General features: G+C 40.7%; 1 protein-coding gene across 2 annotated transcripts in view; it reads right to left on the bottom strand.

Annotated features, from left to right (window-relative positions):
- The window catches only part of GNAS (GNAS complex locus), a 135,785-nt gene that overhangs the window by 11,378 nt on the left and 102,856 nt on the right, over positions 1-21,551 (bottom strand). The window lies entirely within an intron of this gene.

The raw sequence follows: 21,551 nt of genomic DNA on the forward strand, positions 1-21,551 counted from the left end.
GAGAACACTGCTTTTGTTGTCAACTGTAGGGAAAAGTTTCTCAGTTTACTTTCTGGAGAAGCAGTACTAATAGGTACAGATATTTACCTAAAGTAGATATAGAAAGATTTATTTTTTTCCAATTTCTTAGAATTTGAATTAAAGAAGCTATCAAGTCTTTTTTTTTTTTTTAAACCAACAAACTGTAACCTCCCAATTGTCTTCCACCTTAATTTGGAGAAAAAAAACAAGGAACCCATGGGTGAAGTTTGACTGTGGTGTTGGCATAAGACTCAGACACCATAAACCAAACTTCAGAACACAGCCTTGATGCTTCCAGGCACCTTCATCACCTTCCCCATGCCAAGTATGCAGCAGTGTGACACCTTTCATTTTCATATGAATAGGAGATTAGCAGGAAATGCTTTCACAGTTAACTTCACTGATAACATTAATGATTAATCAGTCTTCAAATCAATATACTTTAGTTTCCTTTAAAATTCCTGTGCATTCATTTTGCCCCTATGAAGCAGAAATGACAGTGAAAGATGAGCTCTATACATAGAGAGGGACGCTGAGCGTGCACTAACTACAGTCGTGAGCAACAATTTAAAGGGGGAAAAAGGTGACTGAGTCCCAGATTCACACATCAGAAATCAGAACACCAGGAAAATCAGTCAGGGTTTCCAGCCCTCAGTTTCAGGCCCTGCTGCCCAACTGGCCTTCTAACACACGAGACGCAGTGCAGGGGAAGGAGGAAAAATGATTGCATGTTTTAACAGCGGCTTCAGAGCAAAGGCATTTATGCCAGGAACTACATTACCTCCTTGTTTCAGAGACAAAGGAAAAGCAATTTTTGATTAGCCCGAATTACAGAATTTATAACATATCAAAATTGTCAATATTGTACCGTAGCAAACACGCTATTAAAAAAGTAAGAAAGTATAGAGTGCAATTTCTGTTCTGAAAGGAGACATGGAGACGAACAAAGATAAAACTGATGAGCAAATGTGTACTGCACCATTTGCAAGCTGGAGTTTTTCCTTATCCCTTCCAAGCTGATAGATAATACTTTTTCCTTTTTACCCCAAAGGAAAAGTAAACTTTTTTGTTTGGCACACAGGGGACGTTAAGTATGGTAGACAGTCATGAAGTCCAACTAGCACAAATGCTTTCACCTTACAAAGTACTTTTTTAACACCAGTTTCAGAATCACGTGGAGATTTCAGAAGTTGGATGATGCCTGAAAAATGCTCAGAACACATCACATTCATAAACATGTAAAGCTGATCACTACAGCTTCCAGACTTCTTGTACTGAGCTCACCTACGTATGACACTTCGTGAAAGGTTCCACAAAAGGTGGGGTTTTCTTCTGTTTTTAAACATGCTGCTAATCAGCTTAATGGATTTTGGAAACTAACAGAAAATAACAACAAGAGATTGCTACAACCTGGAACTGAAAGTACAAACCTCTTACTGTTGTTTATGCAGACTATTTTTAGACCAATGATTTCCTTGAAAAACATCAGCCACGCAGGAGAAGCAGTACTGTACTGAGATGAAATCCAACAGCAACGTCCATGCCAGGTAAAACAAGTAGGAATGGAATAAACATATCTTCTTCCCCCCAGAAATGTGCTCTAATACTCAGTAACACCTGATGCTTGTAACAGTTCACGTTCAAAAAGAAAGTCTTTGTGTGTGTGATAGTTAGCAGAGAACCTACACGGCTCCTAAGTAGCATTTGAAGGAAACCAAGCAAAGCAATAATGCTAAATGAACATTTCCTCCTGTACATATCTCCCTTTTCATTAAAAAAAATCTGCTCTATCAACTTTAGAAGACATTAAAAAGTTGATTTTTTTTTTTTTTTTGCACAAACATTGGAAAGAATCATCATTCTCTCAATTGAACAACTGGAACAATAAATGTGGTCTAAAATAAGCAGCAGTAGTGGAGCACAAGAGTTCAGAAAAGTTCAATACACTCTGTTCAGAGATGTCTATGTCACTGTTAGTCAAGACCAAATAACTTATCCAGTAAATGAAACTAATAATCAAGTGAGGTGAGAACAAAAGCTTAATTCAAAATGAAAACAAATTCAGCATCATTAATTTTTATTTTTAGCTCTTATTATGCTCAACCCAAAACAGAAGTACTACTTTGTGTGCTGAGTTCACTGCTGTCAGACTGTGCTGAGCCCGTTGGAGAAATGCCCATCTACTGTGTCAGCAATGAATTTCACAGTGAGAAACCTTGGTGAAATAACTCAGACAAAACTATCACACCACGAAACCAAATTTTGTATTGAGAGTAAGTTTTGCACCAAACTATAAAGTCAGATTTTTTCTTCTGTGAATTTTTCCCAGAAATTCTATGGGAAAGCTGTTTTCCAGAATGCAAATCATTCATTCAGCATTGCTGCCAATTCTCACTTAGGGCCAGATTCTGAACGTGACTAAATAACAGTTACTGCCCTGCAAAACTGACACTCGGTATAGGTGCTTCTGTCTGTACTACTCATTAAAAGAAAATGAAATTAATGCTATGCTTCTAAGAGATTGCTAATAAAAGAGATTCTAGGTCATTCGTGGCCAGCAACACTGGTGATGAAGCATTGCTAGGACAGCAGCAGATGCGTCCCTGGGATATTAAAATGCAAGGTATTAATAAAAAACGTAAACAATCTGAAATTAAAACCACATTTTATTTTTGGATCCTTTTCTTCAGCTCAGAGAGAAAAATAGCATATGAAATGTTGGACACACATCTTTGAAAGAATCCAGTTTTGTTAATTGTACGGGATGTGCTCAGAAAGCAGGACTCACACAGACACACACAGAAGCTTTCTTTAGCTCCCTCTCAATGTAATTAAGCCATTCGCATACCACCAATTATTTCAAATTTTTAGCAAGTTTGTTACGCCAAAACTGTGTCCCGATTTTCTCTTCAATATGTATGCAGATTTCAGATTAATTGTGGAGCTTTTCTCATATAGGAACAATTGCCCTGGTTTTGCTTTATTCCTCTTTGGGGGGAGCTTCCTGAACCACCAATGCTGCCACAAAACCAAGAACTGCAGCGTGCGCTGGAAAAGCACACAACACATTAAAACCTCAGCCTCTGGAAACAGCAAACTTCACCACTTGGGGAAGAATGGGGAGGGGGAAATCAGAGCACCTTTCCTCGTGAATTTCCTGACAGTCTTCTCAATACACAATAACCTGACATTCCAGTCTTTGTGATTCGATGAAATGGTCGACAGGCAAAAACAAAATTTGCTCTGTCAGGATGAGGTTTTGTTTTCAGTCTACATTAACACCATAAATATCTCCTCAAACTGACCACACACCTATCTTTGAAAAGCTGCGCTTCCATCAGCTTCTTTCTTTTCTGTCAACAGAATCTGAATTTGTATACAAAATGTGTCTTATCCAACATAATAAGATCCCATCTTTAGTGCTGATAGATGCTGCACATAAATTCAAAATTTCAAAGCCGACTAAAAAGAACATTTGTTTGTAAGTTACTTCCCCCAGCAGCAGTATGGAATGCTGTAATTGTGAAGTTTCTTGCCTCTGACAGCCTTGAGATACTTTACAGACAGTAAATCACTTTCACAAGTCCTGCCAGCCTTAATTCCCACTGCATTTTCTGCCTCTACCATTGCACATCCTAGGCTCATCTTATCTTACATATAGAGGAAAGGGACAGGGAAAAAAAAAAACAACAAAAAAATGGAGGTGCACGTGGAGTCTGTTGGTTGCCTGGAGTCTCTCAAGTCAGTGAAAATGGAATTTTCATTTCCTCTGAGTCATGCATTTCTATCAAGATATTACTAAGAATTACCCACTCAGATGTACCCTGATCACCTTTAAAGCAGCCTTCACAATTCACACTTCTACTTCTGCAAATAAATTAGTATTTGTTTGCTGATCTTCCTCAAGAACCAACAGTACAAATGAGGGGCACGTTTTTATTATTTATCTACATTCTATCAGGGTTCCAGAACTGATTCCAAGCTCTCTTAAAGCTGAAGTTTAACTCAAATATTAATAGTGTTTATAAAACAAGAGCACATTTTTAATTTCTCGGAATAGATCATGCTTAGTTCTACTATGCTCCCTTTTTAGTCTTTGCCATACTCCATTATGTAACTAAAGAACGGCTTTCTAAAAGCTAAACAGCTAACTGTCTGATAAAGCCTTCCTTCAGCTTTTTGTCTGTGCAGAAGCCAGTCACAGGATCAGCACAAAGATGCAATGCACTCTTTAAAACAGGTATTCAGGCTTAGAAATATATATAATGTACGTACTTTAACACAGTTAAAAATAAAAAATAAAACACAGAGGGGTTTTCCAAATCCTGGAAAGTCAGCTCTGTTACAGTGTGAAACCACGGCTGCCCATCGCGCCAACGCACTGACAGCAAATCCAGGGCTCAGCGTCTACTTTCCATTGCAAGCGTGCATATCCACATCGACTGCCCCTCAGCTCCTTCTGTTCCTGCTGTTCTTGGGAGCAAGCAGGAGATAAGAGGGGAAAAAGTCCTTCTTAAATCGATGATAAAGATTTCTGTAACATTTCAGCTGGTTTATTTTTTAAGAGATGCAGAAAAGCAGGCAAAGTTTCAGGCACGATATAAATAAAATAAGCAAACATTTGGTCTGCTGGTATTTACAGTATCCTGCAAACACGGACTGTCTATGGAACCAAACCTGCCACATTCTCTCTCAAAGTGCAGTTAAAATTAAAACTGAGGCATGAGTAGACTTCTGTTTTGTTTTTAAGGCTACATTGGTGTTTTCTATTATTTGCAAAGCTGGAAGTTCTACTGCTAATGCGATCACAGAAGACACATCACAGACGTGCTCCTGGGTCATCTAAAACATTCAGAAAGGCATTATTCCTTTTTCCCTAAATAAAACTGGATATGGAAATAAAAGAAAAAAGTGTATCAAAACCCTTGGGTTACTTTAACTACTTCCCCCAAAATTAAGAAATAATTTGAGAGAAGCATATTTGGACAGCACTGTAACAAATATGATTGGTAGAACTACAAGAGCTTTGTACCAAGCCGTCAGATACACTGTTCTTCTACTAAAATTCTACCTGTCAGTTCTCAGACGTGAGGACATCACCCAAAGCTGCATTTATATCATGCACCAACTTGGATACACAGTACAAGACTCAAACAGCTATAAACCCAAAGGCAACTTGTCATGAACATTTTCCCCCAAAGCTGCAGATCTGTTTTATCTCCAGCTGGAAGCCAACTGCTCGCCGTGACCTCCTGGCAGTGGCGGAGGCCGAGCGGGTGAGGCTGAGGCCTGCCCATGTGCACGTGGCTGGCCGTGCCGCGTTCCAGCCGCTTGGAGGCGGAGGGGCACCGTGGCTCTCGTTTTGTAGCAAATAATGAGAAAGCTGAAAAGTATGACTCCATATATTTGGAATCATCTTGTGGTAATCAAGGTTACAGTTCCTTATATGGCGTGGAGAACATGAAGCGCACATTGAAAAATAGAATATTAAAACTATGGAGTATAAAGAAGTGCAACTGATGCAAAAACTCCTGAACATACCCAACCAACCAACCCACAGAGCCCCGTATTTCTGTGCTGCCATGAAACACAAACCTTGCTGGTTGTGCTCCCTGTTTCCCAAACTGCTTAATTAGAAGCACGCAGCTCTCCTGAGGCTGTGAAACATGAATGGATTTTGGGTAAGCGGGGCTGGATGCAAACCCTCCTTTCAAAAATCGCTAGTAACTGAAAAGCACAAATGGGGAAAAGGCAGGAGAAAAGGAAAATCTATTTAAAGAAATGGTGGTTGTCTCTTTTTTCTCCCTGCCTGTCTAAAGTTAGTCTGGCTCAGAGGATGCACTAACTTTCCCAATCAGTTTTACATTACAGCACGAGGCCAGAAATAGCTCCCAGCCGCCTTGGCCTCCAGCATGGTTGCCATGACAATGGAACCACAGCTCTATAAATAGCTCGGCAGCACCAAATCTTGTGAGACACATCTGGAAGGGGGCCAGCCCGGCCCCAGCTCTGCAAATAAAAATAGGCACAGGCACTTTCAAAGGCTGGAAAGGTACAATGCACCTCGCTGGGGCAGGGAGCGAGCCCGACTGCTTGTTAGCACAGGGTTTATTTGATGGCGGATTTAGAGAAGTATAAAAGTTACTTTATTGCACACTAAACTGTCAGCCTTTCTCTTAACATCTAGTTCTCCTCCTTTTCCCCTAGCCTGCGGCAAAGCCATACCACTTTTGAAACCGTAACAATGAAGCATTTTGCCCACAAGACTGTTAAAATAAGGAAAAACAGAAGGAAAAAGAGATCTACAAAAGTCTCCCTGCTAACTATCACTGTAGATTTTTAGCTTCAGCATATTTAAGCGTTTATGTGAGTGCGACAGAGCCTGGCTGGAGCCTCGCTCAGCTCCAGTGATTGCCCCGGCTTCCACCCTGCACAAACCCGCATCTCAGCACCAGCACCACCACAGCTGGGGCTGCACTCAGACGTGCCTGCAACCCGGGTCAGACCTGAGCCCTGCCTGGATCAGTGAGGCACAGCACAAAGCCTGCTGCTCCACGGCTCTGCTCGACAAAACTGCCTTTTCAACAGGCATTTTCTTTCCCTCAGTGGGTGAGAAAATGATGTATTTTTAGCACAGACTCTTCATCAACCCATTCAATTACATCCAAATTATCTGTGTGGGAACAGAATGTTATGTCAAAAATGTTATTCAGTATATTTGTCAATATTACCCAACAGTAGACATTTGTATAATCAGGAGACTCAATATTTTATGCAGCACATGAAAGCAACAGTTCAGGAATAAGACTGAAGTTGTACAGCTTTGCCTTAAGATTTGGGAAATAGCAGTCCATGTGATATAAAACAGCAAACGTGACTCTCCAAACATACATTCTTAGCTGCTCTATCAAAAGCCAATAGCGACTACAGATGGCAATCAAAATACTGCAACTATAATAAGCACTAAAGCCACAGTGAAATATCTTCCGTAAGCGATAAAGACCCCAGAGCAAACCTTCAACACAAACTGCACTATCAGCCTTCAGGATGCCTTTAGGTCCCTCCACAGCTATTTTCATTTCCAAAAATTGTAGAGTAGTTCCCATCCAGGCTTAAATCTGGATGTAAACCTCCCTCCCATCCTCCTTTCTCCACTTCCAGCTCACTCATTCGCCATCTGAACAATGTATACTTTAGAAAAAAGCAGTTTTCACAGAAATATTTTTTGAAAGTGCACTTTATATCATGTAGTGTAATGCAATTCTGAATGTATTGCTTTTTATGAAGGTACTTCAAGATCATTTACGAGCCTAGAATCAACAGAAAGGTTTTATTTAAATAATATAAAAGACCCTTACATGCATATATTTCTTGCTTCAGAAAGCAAAGTCACACACAAATACAAGACCTGACTTGCACAACACACATGCTCCCAGCTCGGTGCAGCAGAGCTGGCCGGCCCGCAGTCACCGGGCCTCAGCTCCTGGGCTCGGCCTCCCCTCGGCAGCGGCTTTGGAAGGATGCCTTCTCCATTTGCTGCTGCTTTATGCTCCCCTGACTGAGGGCATGTTTTAACCCAAACACCACTCATCACTGGTTTTCAAGCGAAAACCTCTCCTCAGGCTTCCCCCACCGATGCACAAAACAAGGCCCAACACTCCAGGTTTTTCCAGCTGCCTTCACATGGACTTGTAATACTTGTAAAAAGGAACTTTCGCACCCTCACAACCACCAAAACCAGGGTGATTAAAAACAACTTCCTACCATATGCCTCCAAGGCACACCCCACAATGCAAGCCTGTATATGTTAAATAACTCCAAAACAGCCCCTCACCCCACCCCAGAAACCGTGCCAGGAGGAAACTTAAGCTGAGCTAAGGCTAAGGTTGGGTCCAGAAATGAAAGGTAACGGTATGAATGAGATCACTGTGCTGTGATTTGATTCCAGGGCAAGCCTGTGGCAGGAACACCGTGCTAGGGAGTAAGGAGGAACATGGTGCAACCCTTATTAAAAGATGACAAAAATGACACGGGAAAAGCAACAACAATTAAACATTCACGCAACTTTATTTCTTAGCTTGCCCTTTCTACTCCTTCTCTCCCTAACTTCCCAAATTTTTGCGGGCCAAAGCAATGAGAGATTCAGAGCTGACTAATGATCCTGTTTGTTGCAAAACACTACTAATCTATTGCTTCAGATATGGGTATACAATCTCTTCTCTACAATTTAAAACAAATTTGTTTGCTTGCCATACTTAACTCTACGTGTGAATTAGTGTTTAAAACAAGAACTGAATTAATCAGAAGTCAAATAATAGACATTTCTGAATAATTCATGTATTATTGGAAGCAGAATGAAGCTAAATGGCATGTTCAGCCAGGGAAAACCAAACCCCACAGTATTAGGGTTATCAGGAGTGGTGGATGTGAGAACTGCTGAGGCAGTCTGTGCCTCCCGGCTCCCAATGCTACAAAGCTGCTTTTGTGACTTACCTGAAGAAATTTCTGTCTTTCCTGACATTTAAAATAGTTTTAACCATGCATGACTCTCAAAGACTGTCACCTTAAAGAATCGAACTCCTAGGCACACCGTCAAGTTCTGTATCTTTTTACAGTTATTTCAGTAGGAGCCACGAACAAAGACTAGAATTTCTTATTTTATATAAGGAGTGAAAAAGGTTATATCCAATGATAAGAAAACAACAAATTCTGTTTCCATGGTCTTCACTATAACTAAAGCCAGCAAGCTGGAATAATGAGAACTCCAACATGGCTGATTGTAACTAACCCTCCTAGACCTCCTCCACGTGAAACGTCCACAGTCTAAATATATTTTTGTTATGCCTGCTTTCTGAAAGATAGAAAAAGTCTATGGCTACAAACAAGGTTGATGATTTTCTGTTGTAAAATGTTTGGAACCCTAGACTAAGGTCACAGACCAAGTCCGCATACAGCAGAAGATGCCAACACAACAGTATCACATGCTGCATTACTCCTGTGATTGAACTTGGAAAGAAACCTTAAATTTAATAACTAATTAAAAAAAACAAAAAAACAGTGGTATGGTACAGAACAGATCACTCATACAGGTTTGAAAATAGTTTGTGCTAATTTAGACTAAGAAGACTGTTTAGGCAAAATCATTTAGGCAAAAATCAGTATGAATATTTCTGAACATAACTACAGAGTGCCTCTAGTGAAAATAATTTTTTTGAAAGTCCCCCAACATCACTGAGTTGCTTAATTTCAGATTTCATTTTTAATATGACAGAAACTATGAACTGTAGTTCTCTGCCCCACTGAAGGCTGCTCTAAGCAATTAAGACAGGTGAACCCAATGGGATATCCTTTCATTGTGTTTCAACAAATTATTTATATGAACCTTGTCCTTATGGTCTTTAGCTCCCTCCAGGGCCATCAAATCAGTAGAACTGCATTCAGCTGCTAAAAACCACCACATACACATAATTTAAAAATTGAATTATTATGACAAAATTAGTGACATCAGGACATTACTAACAAAAAAATTACGGATTTTTTTGGTAACAAATTTATTTTATACAAAATATGGAGCTTGAATCGTTTGGATTCTTCACAGAATCACAGATTTATAAGGTTGTAAGGGACCATAAAAAATTCAAAATTCTAAAAAGTGGGAGAGTTTCACAGTATGTGAAGTGACTTCACAGTATGAGATACAGGCATATATGATTCAGATGCTGCAAGATCTAATACACTAATACTCCATGCTGGTTTTCCCATTTGAAGAAATGAAGATATCTGCAAAAATCAAATCAGACGGTACCTACGTTTTTCTGCTTGTATGTATGGTTAGTGTATCACTATAGCTATACTACTCAGCCTAAGCACTGAAAATGCAGAACCAGGCACTTCCCCAATTGGTTTCTAAAAATAGGCATCACCATTTTTAACAGAAATTTTAGAAAAGGAGGTAGGGGGAGACGATTTGGTCTTACATGACAGAAAAGGAATTCTGCTCCCAGGATCGAGTTTCCGCAGGAACCAGGGAAGCAGTTGTAAGGCAGAGGATGAATATGGGCCCCAGATGAGCCCAGAACAATAGAAGGGCCAGCAATTACTCTGCTTTGAGTGTGGTGAGAGGGACGACTTTATTGCCTTACTCAAATATACTTGTACAAAGGTCTTCAGAGAAATGTTCACTTATATTTAATGTATGAGAATATAAATCCAAAAATTCTGCCTACTTAAGCACCATCACAACTGAGAGATTTCTGCTCTATATTTTAGGTTCTTATGCAAAAATGCAGTAATTTTGACAGTTAACTTGCTCATTGAAAGCTCAACTCTTTCATCTCTTTGATGCCAGCATCACACGTGACGATTGCTCCAGGCACTCCTGGCTGGTATGGCAGGCAGCTTCTTCACAGAGCTACCTGTCAATACCTGCTCTGAGCTGACAGTTTAAGCAATTCACAGCAGCTCACATTTCAGTTTCTTCTTTTTCTCAGGGGCAAGTCTTTTTTTTTTTTTTTTTCTTAATACATTCTTCTTTTTCAAACTTGGGAAAAACAACTCCAGGCCTCTATAAAAGCAGGCAGACAAACGGGCATCAAGCATTTTACTGCATCGGTAAAGAGCACACCTCTCAGTAGCAAAGGGAGCTGGAATATAAAGCTACTCTTCTTTCTTCTTGAAAACACTTGATCGTGGAATTTAATACCACACATAGTTTAAAAATTCATTTTAAAATGAGCAACTGATACAGAACAGCAATTTCATACTTTTAACTTTGAGGACTACAGGCTACCATGAAAATCATTCCCTGCAAGTATTTTTGATCCTGCATTCTTCAGCCATATGATAAAATGAAGAAGTCAGATTTGAGTGGTTGTCTCTCACTGGCACACACTGCATTCAGGCAGATAAAAGGAACAAGAAATCAAACTGGAAGCCAAATTTAAAGAAAAACAATAACGACGAAGATACCACTTCTTGGGAGTGGTATTTTGTGGCTTTTCGTGGGAAAGCCATTCACAGGGAGTGACCACATTTCTGAAGAACTTCAGCTCACGTTTATTTTCATATAAATTTAACACATCAAACAAAAAGAACCCTCAGTCATCCTATTTCATAATTCCATTCTGCTTAGATGTTCAGAATCCTTTTTCACTACTTGTAAAAGAAAAACCGAATACAGACCTTTCAGCTTCACTCACGATACGTTGTTTGTGGTAACATCAGCACACAGACATTGATTATGGAATATTTCCCCAATCTACATTTAAATATTTACTGTTCTTAAGCTTCAAATTAAGTGGACATCTCACAGAATATCCTGGCTTTAAAAAGGCTCAGGAATTGCCTGACATGATACGCCATATAGAACATAATTTGAATAAAATGTTGCGGCCCTTCCCCCTTCTCTTCCCCAAAGACCTTCTAACTTTACTTAACTTATCCTAAAGCAGAATTGTAATTAAAAAAATATGAACTCCTTCAAATCTCATCTCCCCAAACCACAGGATAACTACAAGACCGTAAGAATGATATTAAAAGCTCTACACATTGAAATGTCTGTACAGCACAAAGTAGAATATTCCTTATTTTTACAAAATGTATTTTAACACTTTCAAATGTTTTTTAACGTTTTAATGTGAACTTCTCCAAGCCACGTGCTTTTCAGACTAAAGTAGCAGAGAATGTAGAATTGAAGTGTGTGCAGGAAAACTAAAAGCCCTGCCATGGCACAACCTTAGCCTATTTTCTCCCTTCGCCAAAAGCCATGTCTGCTGGTTTTGGCACTGAGAGGATTTCTATTGTAGTTTACTGACTCCTCATGTATCAGGAGCTGCAAAAAGCAGAACAAAGATAGGACTGGACTAAGAGTGCAGAGATGGGAGGTGCACATGTGCAAAAAAAAGCTGCTGGGTGAGTGCTCAGGGAAAAGGAGGTAAAGGGAAAATCTGGATGGACTTAAAAAACACCTTCTTTTCCAACTAACTTAAGACAACGTTGTAATGAGGAATTGATAAAACAGTTGCTTCAGGTAAAGTTTGTTCTTTTAAACTGGCTATATTGAATCTAGTTATTACAGCTATATAAAGCTGCTTTAATTACCTAAATGATTACTAAACAAATTACTCATAGAACACAACTATTTAAGCATTACAACTCTAAAAACCATCAATAGCAGAACGATTACCTTTATCTTGAAAAAGAACCTTACAGTGAGGAGAACATGGAAGGCTGAGCAGGTGCTAAGGGTGCTGGTTTGGTGACACCTGTGAACCGCAGCTGCAGTCTCAGCACCCAAATGGAATCCTCTTGGACAGGCTTCAAGGGGGCCAAGGAGTGAGAAAGGACCAGGCTCTGAACTTTTACATCCTCCTCCTCTGAAGTTGTTCACTGCAAATTCATCCTCCCATGCTCTGTGGCATACCATACAAAATTCTGCTAAATTACTGCCAATCTCCCAACATTAGCCACTCTTTTCTCAGAATCTGGGAACAATGGCGAGGAGGAGGATTTGAGCCACTCTGGTCATGAATCAATACAAAACAGTGCTGTGAAATCTACCTATGCACGTAGAGTGAAACAAACCCATCAAAGAGGTGGAAAATAATTTCATCTCAGCAAGCATTAATTCTGAAACTCCACTGATGCTGCGCATGCTGACATCCTTAACTACTTTACTGCCCGGAAAGAAAGCCTCACAAAGCTCTGAATAACAACTCACTTCAGCACTATGGCAGTGCGGTCGCCCCTCCCCACCTCAGCCCTGCCGCCGTGGGCAGCAGCAACCTGGGGAGAGGAAGGCCAAGCTGCAGGCCCACACTGGGCATCCATGTTCCACACAACTGCTCATCCCAGATCCCACAGGACAGCTTAAAGCCATTTCAGTAGAGAACACGCATGAACCTTGGCAATCACTTTGTCTGCAGAGGGCAGTGTCTCATGTTTGCATTTTAAATGGCTGAAATCTTAAACCTAAATTATTTATTACCAGATTAAAATTTTTCTCTTCTACATGAAAGGAACATTTCTCAAGGGAAGAAGTGAACAAAAGCAGATGCTAAAAAACATGGGCTAAATTGTTGCACTGGGAGAGAATAGAAGGGACTAAGAAGGTATTTCTCTTCCCCACATGGAGTGTGTTCCCACATCAGCATACATGAGGGGCTGTGAACCCAGCTGGGGCTTCGGCTGTGCACAATAATTAACTCTATTATTTTGCATAAAAGACATTAAAACAAGAATCCTCTTACAATGTCTTACTGCAAGGAAGCACTAAAAGACTTTGCAGTCTTGGCTCAAATATCTGCCCAAAGCTTAGAGGGCATCTTACACTTACAGCCTGCAAATCAGGCAATAAATATACAATTCAAAACTGTGCTAGGAAGCACAGGCACATAGTAGTGGTACTGAAACGATCACGACACAGCTACAGGCTGTGCTGGCTCACCTACAGCTCTGATACCTGTAACTAGATGCTATGCAACTTGAAACGCAGAAGACAATTGCAGGATTTCCATTTGTTCTGCATTGCTATAATTAGAGTTCCGGCTCACGGCTTACACTAAGAACAGCAGCAAGGACTGGGAGGTGGAAGAGACTGAAATCAGGTGGGGCAGAATGGGAGAAAGTCTAGAGAAAGCTTACTGTTTCTGGAGAAAAATACGTGTGTTCTGACATGACTTACACTGTACACCTGCTTACACATGGTCATAATGGTTAGAGACTGCGTCTGTGTGAAATGCAGCTTTTATCACACCGCAGCATTATAACTCCACTTCCTCTACCCAGCAGCGAATTACTACATTCACCACAAGAAAGGGTACCTAAGTGCAGCAACTGATACGTTATACAATAGCTAATAACATGCAACTACTAAAAATAGCCATTTCCTTTTCTTTCTTCTGTATTTTTCAGCAAGACATTTTTGCCATGTCTTGAACACTGGCTGCCCTGTGCTGATTGTTATGGCCAGAACTAGTGGCAGGTGCAGAGCTCCCAACACTTCTCCCTTACCCCGTGCCACCCATGTTTAGACCCTACAGCTTCAGCCTGTAAAACTACAGCTACCTTCTTCGTATGAATACACAGGAAGGCCAAGGAGCAGAATGCCAACAAGCAGATGAGAAAATGTAAAAAGACTGTGACACTGATAAGTCACACTAGAATTTACAGTGCATCTAAATAAGCTTCTAAGGGAACACATCTGGAGTACTTCTGCAGACAAGCGTCTCATGCACTTAAAAAGATTCCCTCCTTTGATTGAGTCTACTTCAATTAGAGAGACCTATGTTTTATTAACACATCTTAAGATTTTCTACTTCTCTGCTTAAAGACAATAGAATGGGGGGAGGAGGGAAGGTCGATATAATTGACACTGGGGTCACTAACTTTCTTGATTGTGGCTCCAAACACCAAGCCTTTATAAACGAGAGAAAAACAACCATCCCAACCCCAAAGTGTTCCCTCCTGTCACCTACCTTACTTTTTCTAAGTGCAACTTACACACATTTAGTGGAGTTACAGTCAAAGAGGATTTCAAGGAAGAGAAAAAATAATCAGCAGCTGACAGAAGAATGACATTTTTCTAATGCATGGTTGATTTCCAGGAAGAGACTGTTCAGGGAAAATGTTTAAGTACAGACATATTTGTGTCTAACTCCAAACCATTTTAGTTTTCTGCACATCCAACATTACACCATAGATGTTAGGAACGCATGTGAAACAACTCAGATTTTAGATCATACACTATTTAAATAAGGATACTAGAACCTTATTTGCCCTGTAATCCATGTATGTATAAAACCAGCAAGTGCTTGTATAGATTTGGATAATTACAGAGTTCTGTTTCAAAAAAAAAAAAAAAAAAAACAAAGTTTCATACAATATAAACATAGTAATTGTCACTTTATCTCACAATCTACACTGTGATTTTCATTACATACAACAAAGGAACTACTCATGAGAACCAAACGAAGAGGGTAAACTGCACCCCTCATAATAACAGTCACAACCCTGTTCATTATTGTTTGTTTTTAAAGGTATTTGTTGAATTATTACAAACAACTCTTGCAGTCTGATGAAAGAATAAAAACTGGGTGCAGCATAAATCTTTCATTTGTCTTGAGGGAAATCAGTTTCATACTCTTTACCAACACACGACTTCATCAGAAAACCAGAGCGCACAGGTCTGGGGTAATTAGCAGGACCTTCTTAAACAGCCCAGAAAAAAGCTCTGAGGGAAACAAACATGTTTCACATCATTAGGAGCTGAAATGGAAGTACAGTACCAGCCCCTGCTCACAACCGCAGAAATCCTACCTATTTTTAGTTCACAATTCCAATAAGAAAACAGCTGGGAGTCTAATAAAAATATCTTGGTGACAAATTTAATGGACTGAATGCTAAAGTTACTATTTTAAAATAAAGTTCCTAATTATCTTTCAAAACAAGAAGCAATTAAGCAGTGGTGGAGCTACAGCTTCACAAGAATCTGGTAAGGCTTGGCTCCAATCAGACTGAAACTGGGAAATGGTTCAACACCTTTCTGATCCTATGAACTGGTTGAGGGCCAGGATTCTATTTTTAGGGAGGATTTTTATATATTTATTTACTTATTTTAATGAAAGCTATTCTGCTCTGACCCATCCAGCCCTGCTGTGCCCTGTTCTTCCCTGCCTGTCCCCAGTCACCCTCCCTACAGGCAAGGGACGCTCCTCGCAGCCGCACTTAGCATCCCACACCGAACAGGAGAAAGCTGGGAGGAAAACACAGCTCATGGTACCTGAAGAGAGCCTGGGGAACTGAGAGATGCTCTTTGCTAACAAACTGAATGGATCCTAGAGTAGCTCAGCTCCATGGAACACAGGCGGACAGCGAAGCACTCTAGAGGCAATGGCCAAGGGTCAAGGATCTCGCCTAGGAAAGCCCTCTGAGAGGGAATCCACAACATTGAGCATATGGATATTTGTAAATTTGCGGAATGATTCACATAAATCACAATAAAATCAGTTACAACCTGACACGTTCTTCTCTCATCTGACATGTTTTTCTCCAAAACTCTCTAACAGGTCTCTAAACAGCACATTTTAAATACTGGATCTCTTCATAAAACACTGTGATAACAACAAACACATTGTACCTGTAATCTCATGTAAGACACAAGACCACCCCCCGCTCCATCCATAAAGCACATCTTAGTTTCAAAGCAAACTCTCCATTTAGCAGGATCCTGGTGTTGGCCCATCTGCTGAACATATCATCCACGCTGCTAAGACAGGAAGAAAGAACCTCCAGGTTTGTCCTCTCACACGTTCAGCAAAATCATTTGAACGTATCAAAGACTCTTGATGATACCACAACACTTCATCATTATCATAACAGCCTGAACAATAACATCCCTCACTCATTTGATTTCATTTAATACTTCACACTCTCCAAAATCATCCAAGGATTCACTGATGGAGCTTCTATATTCTTCCTCAAGAAGAAAAGCTGCACCAATTAACAAATGGGGAAATTAAGCTGCATCAAGTCTGCTCTCCGGTAACAGAGCACATGGATGCTAAAGCTTCTCAGCTTGGAGGAAGAGGTGAGTGGTGAAATGCTCCAGTAGCTGTGGTGGGCAGAGGCCATTAAGGGCAAAGCCAGGAAAAGAGCTGAGACTTAACACCTTAACTGCAACACCTGCTCTTCACAGTGCACATTGTGACAGGCAGAGCAAATGAAAAGATCACGATACAACAACAGTCAGCAGACTCAACAGGATAAAGCTCAGCTCACTGTTGAGGCTCTGTGTGAGGAACAAATACCAAAGATAAACATCCAAGCTCTTTACAAAGACAAGAGTTCATCTCCCAGACGTGAGGCTTACAAGGAGCCTAACTCTTTCTGACAGTCACTGATCTCAGAACATAAATAAGCATAACTCAGCTGAGATGCCTTAATAGCAGATGTGGTGGACAGTGCAATCCAGACATGCTCTTTAGCAACTTTTCGAGCATCACCTGCATTGGCAATATATTAACAAAGCAGTGAACACTATTCACATGTAAATCTCTATTTTCATTTATTTATAAAAATTGCACGGGTCTAAGCAGGTTTTGTTGTTTTTATTAGAAAGACACAAATGTCTCCCTCAGGCCCACACAAAGCCATACTCCCTCCTGCCCCAGCTGCAGCCCTGCTGCTTGTTGTACTGGAGCTATAGTTTATGAACATACTTCGGGGAAAGGGGAGCCCTGCAGAGATCCAAGGCACTTAACAGCCTTGACTGAAAATTTACTGGGCAGCCAATATGTTTCAAGTGTAAATTACTGTCCAGATACTGAAAACCCCTCACTTGCATAATGAGTGCACTGTAATTTAGCCTCATCTGCAGATACCCTTCTTCGTTGATGTATTACAACACAAATATCATTGTTAACTATATTTAAGTATAACTGACTTTAACGTGTTTCAGTTCAGTGTATAGCATGTAGCAGGGTAATCAGTTCAAAAGCAGTATTTTAAATCTCAAAACCTATCAGTGAGAGGCTGCCTACAAAATTGCTCTTAGTCACACTTGAAATCAGTCAGCGATTTCTTGGAGTTCATTTGGGACTCAGACACATACTGTAAGAAATACTTCATAAGATTTAAAAGAAATTTGATTTAGTTTGCAGCACAGGCAGTGCAATAATCAGCACTATAACAAATAACACTGAGGCTTTTAAAATTCAGTTTCAGTTTGATAAACTCATTCACCTAACACGAGCTTAATTCACGTTTCAGTCTCTGACAGCCCCTTTTGCAGTAAAGGCTTTACAACCCCATTCTCTGCATGCAAGCACACGGCCTCAATAAACTTCTCAGCCCACTGCTACATTTCTACCCAATGCAACGCAGGCACCGTTGTCTGGGGTCTAGCAAAGATAATAAATTCAGCAACACCTGCAAATGCAGGCAGGCACTCAGACAAAAGAAGTTTAAATTAAAAACCTCAGTGAAGGAACAGCTTCAGCATGTTATGAGAACTGCTGTGCATGATGAGAGGGAAGCAGAGACCGTGTCAGTCAGCAGCACCGAGCCCCCCTCACTGGTGCCACAGGGATGTATCTGCAGTGTTTCAGCCCACGGAATAATGGACAATCAAACCTGGTAGTGCTTTCACAATGGACCAACCGATGTACTGGCCTAATTTCAAACTCGTAGCACAAATTCTCTCCTGCCTCCAATCTCTAGGAACACTGTTGCTTTTAATTTCTTTTTTATCTCAGCAAGTCTTAAATCAGGTCTTGCAGTATCTTTTTAGGTCAATCTAATAGCAATATTCTCTTCTGACCTTGAAGTATTCCTTTTCTGCAGCAACACAGCCCAAGCTCCTGCCACTCCAGCCTGCTGCAGCCACCCCTTCACTGCCTGGCAGCCACAGCCCTGAAAGAGTTTCCTTCCAGGCCCCTGCTCTGCACAAAGGTGGGCAGTGGAAGCATGGGGTGAGGGGGTCCTCAAGAAGTAATACTAACAGTTTTAGAACTCACTTGGAGTGACTGCTGCGGTTTTTCACCACTACAATCCTGTATGACTCCCGACAGAATAAAGGTGGCAATTCAAGATGGTGCTTGCTCTGTTTTTTAATATAGCTACTCCAATTTTATAGTAAAACAACCACATTTTCAAAGTTACAGATTAAAACTTCAGGAGATACAAAAATCACAACTGCCTTACAGAGTTCACAGATTTGTAACTCTTCCTCTCATCATGACTTCTTACCCTAAGTAATTCATCCTAGCATCAACACTGACTACTATACCCCTCATGTTTGCTTCCAAAAAGCCCTAGGTTTTGTTTTCTTTGCTTAGACTTTGCTTTCAACCTATGATCATAGAGGACATTTACTATATTGCTGACAACTTTTACTCAAATACAATATTAAAATTCATGCTGAAGAAGTTTTAGAAATACACCAAAGCGAATGCATGCCCCATCTGAGTAAACACTGTCACTGAAACACAGAAACAGCCGTTGTATGGGCAAGGGCTCCATTTGCAGGTGAAAGACAATGCAGAACACAGTGGAAATGGAAGCCCATTTCTCAAATCAGATACCTAAGAACAGGTAAAGTATGATTAATCCTCAACTCTTGCAGGCATTAGCAAGAGATACATTTAAAGAACAAAGCAGGACTATCTGGATGCAGGACTGGGTCAAGAAAGTGTGGACAAGTTCCGGGCTGGCTGTCCCATGCTGGACCTGGGTCAGGCATTGCCATCCTTCAGCTGAAGGCTAAACCTAAAACCTGCAAGACTTGGAAAGGAAGCTGTTATCTTCAGAAAGGGACCAGAAAGGGATCAATGCACCAATAGAGGTGTAGGACCATAGAGAAACAGAAGTGGCAGATGCATGAATGGGCTGGGTGCGAGGGGCTAAAAGCGGTGGAGTGAAAACAGAGGCAGAAATCAGACTCCTGGAGCAGAGTTAAACACGTTCAGAGTAATTCAGAACAATGCGGTGGGCTTCACACACACCTCAAAAGCCCGTGATGTGACTTCTTAAATCACTCACATTTGGGGCTTTTAAAGCTCTTTCTGCCATTATAGATCATTAATTTCAACATTTGCATTATTTGTGTTCCTAATTTTAAAGACTCAATCAAGCTACTCCACAACACCTTTTCTTTTATCTGGCTTCATGCTGTGAGATAATTTGTTTCTGAGACAGAGAAGTTTATTCGGGGTTGAGTGTAGGTTGAAATTGTGAATTTATGATTAGCTGTGACAACAGTGGGAATGTGTTGGATTCATAATCCATTTATTGGCTAAATTTAGGTAATCCTGTCTTCAGTGCACTTGCCAGCGGACACATTCCTGCTACAAACAGTCAGCAAGAATGGGCAGATGCTTGGAGTAGTTAGGTATAAATCAACTTAAATATTCAGACTCCTTTTCTTGGTACTGACTTTGCTAAAGCCACACAAACTCAGCAGTTACTGTGCTTCCCATCATCTTCAGCAATCACTTTCTGCACACAATATCCCAGTGGACTGTGGAGAAAGTATAACCTCGGCTGTATTTTCTTCTACCTGAGTTTAACCTTGTTTAGAACAGGGATCCTACTTCAATAACCAGTCAGTGGCTCTGGAACAGTGGGTTTTACAAGTAAGAGTAAGAATGAGGAATTAGGGTCTATTTGTTGGCTTGCAAAAGAATTCACGTAGTAGGAGGCAAGCTCATCAGCTTTAGACCAGCAAGAGAAGACATGGATATTATTCTTCATGAAAAAAATCTTTAAAAGTCTAACTGTTAATGTCCATAGGAAGCTCACATGTGCCAGAAATACAGGCCAGGGAAATCACTGTCCTGTTGAACAGAAGTACTCAGACACAGCCCTCAGAGCTGGAGAAGATGAGGAGAATGGCTCTGATGAAAAACACTGAGTGGAAAGAAAGTAAAAAGTAAGTAATAAAAAGGAATAAGAACCCAGACTAACAGTACCACAGATAAATCAGTCACTATTTAAAAAGGTGAGACTTTCAGCAAACACATTTTACTGAACGTTCTCTGAAAGGAACTTTGTTGTGAAATGAAATCAACGTGGAAGAAAATCATTAAGTACTCAGATCGGGACTCTTAATTGCTCTTACAAGTCAGCAAATCCAGAAGCAAAACACACCATAAATCTTAATAAAAACATAAAAAATTTACAACCCCTATCAAATCGGATATTAAGAAAACAGGACGTCCACATCTGCTGATCCTTCAGGAGCGCTGCACAGCAGTCAGCTAATCGCTGCACTCTCCCCCTTTCTTTGATAAGTATTTTAAAAACAAACATCTTAAAAAATACTTCTCATAAAGCTCTTCTGGAGCAGCCTGGCACAGTTTCAAGCTATCAGAGCGGCTCTGCTGGTGCTGAAGTTCAAGAAATACAACTCCCTGCACTTCTACCAGCAGCCTGCCCACGTTTCCTCTGTCCATGAAATGGCAGACGGCAGGAGAAAGCACGGCGAGGCTTTCCAGCAGGAAATAGCGTGAGAATAGGCTCCCAACTGCTACTTCCAGCCCTTCCTGATAGTGCAGGGTGTGAAATGGGTTGCAAATGCTGTCTCTCACATTATTTCCTTTTCCACTCCGGCCAAAACCAGGAAGCTGGGAGATACGAAGTGAAAGCAGTGTAAAACAGAGCAAAAAATCAAACTGAGGACCAATGAACCACGCTAAGCCAAGGCGAGATAAAGCAAAAAATCAAGTATTTGTGGGTACAGCCTAATAGCAGGAAGACTAGAAAGGAGCCCTTGGAGGCTTTATGTATCCAAGCCTTGCTTGCGATTCGCTGCAAACAGTGCTAATCAAAAGGCATCAAAGCAGTCTTCTTCAGGACATCCACAGACGCTGCACCAGGCCCCACAGAACTGTGCTGGCATCCTTCAAGCCCCCATACCACCAACAGCTCATTGGTATGGGAGAGATCCTGCTCTGGGAGAGATTCCAACTGTAGCTTTTGCGGAGTATTTGCGAGGCTTTAAGAACAAAGATCCTCAAATGAAAACTGAGGTTGAA

This window comes from Meleagris gallopavo, chromosome 22 (genome assembly GCF_905368555.1).
Source record: "Meleagris gallopavo chromosome 22, MGAL_WU_HG_1.1, whole genome shotgun sequence".
NCBI classification, from domain to species: Eukaryota; Metazoa; Chordata; class Aves; order Galliformes; family Phasianidae; genus Meleagris; species Meleagris gallopavo.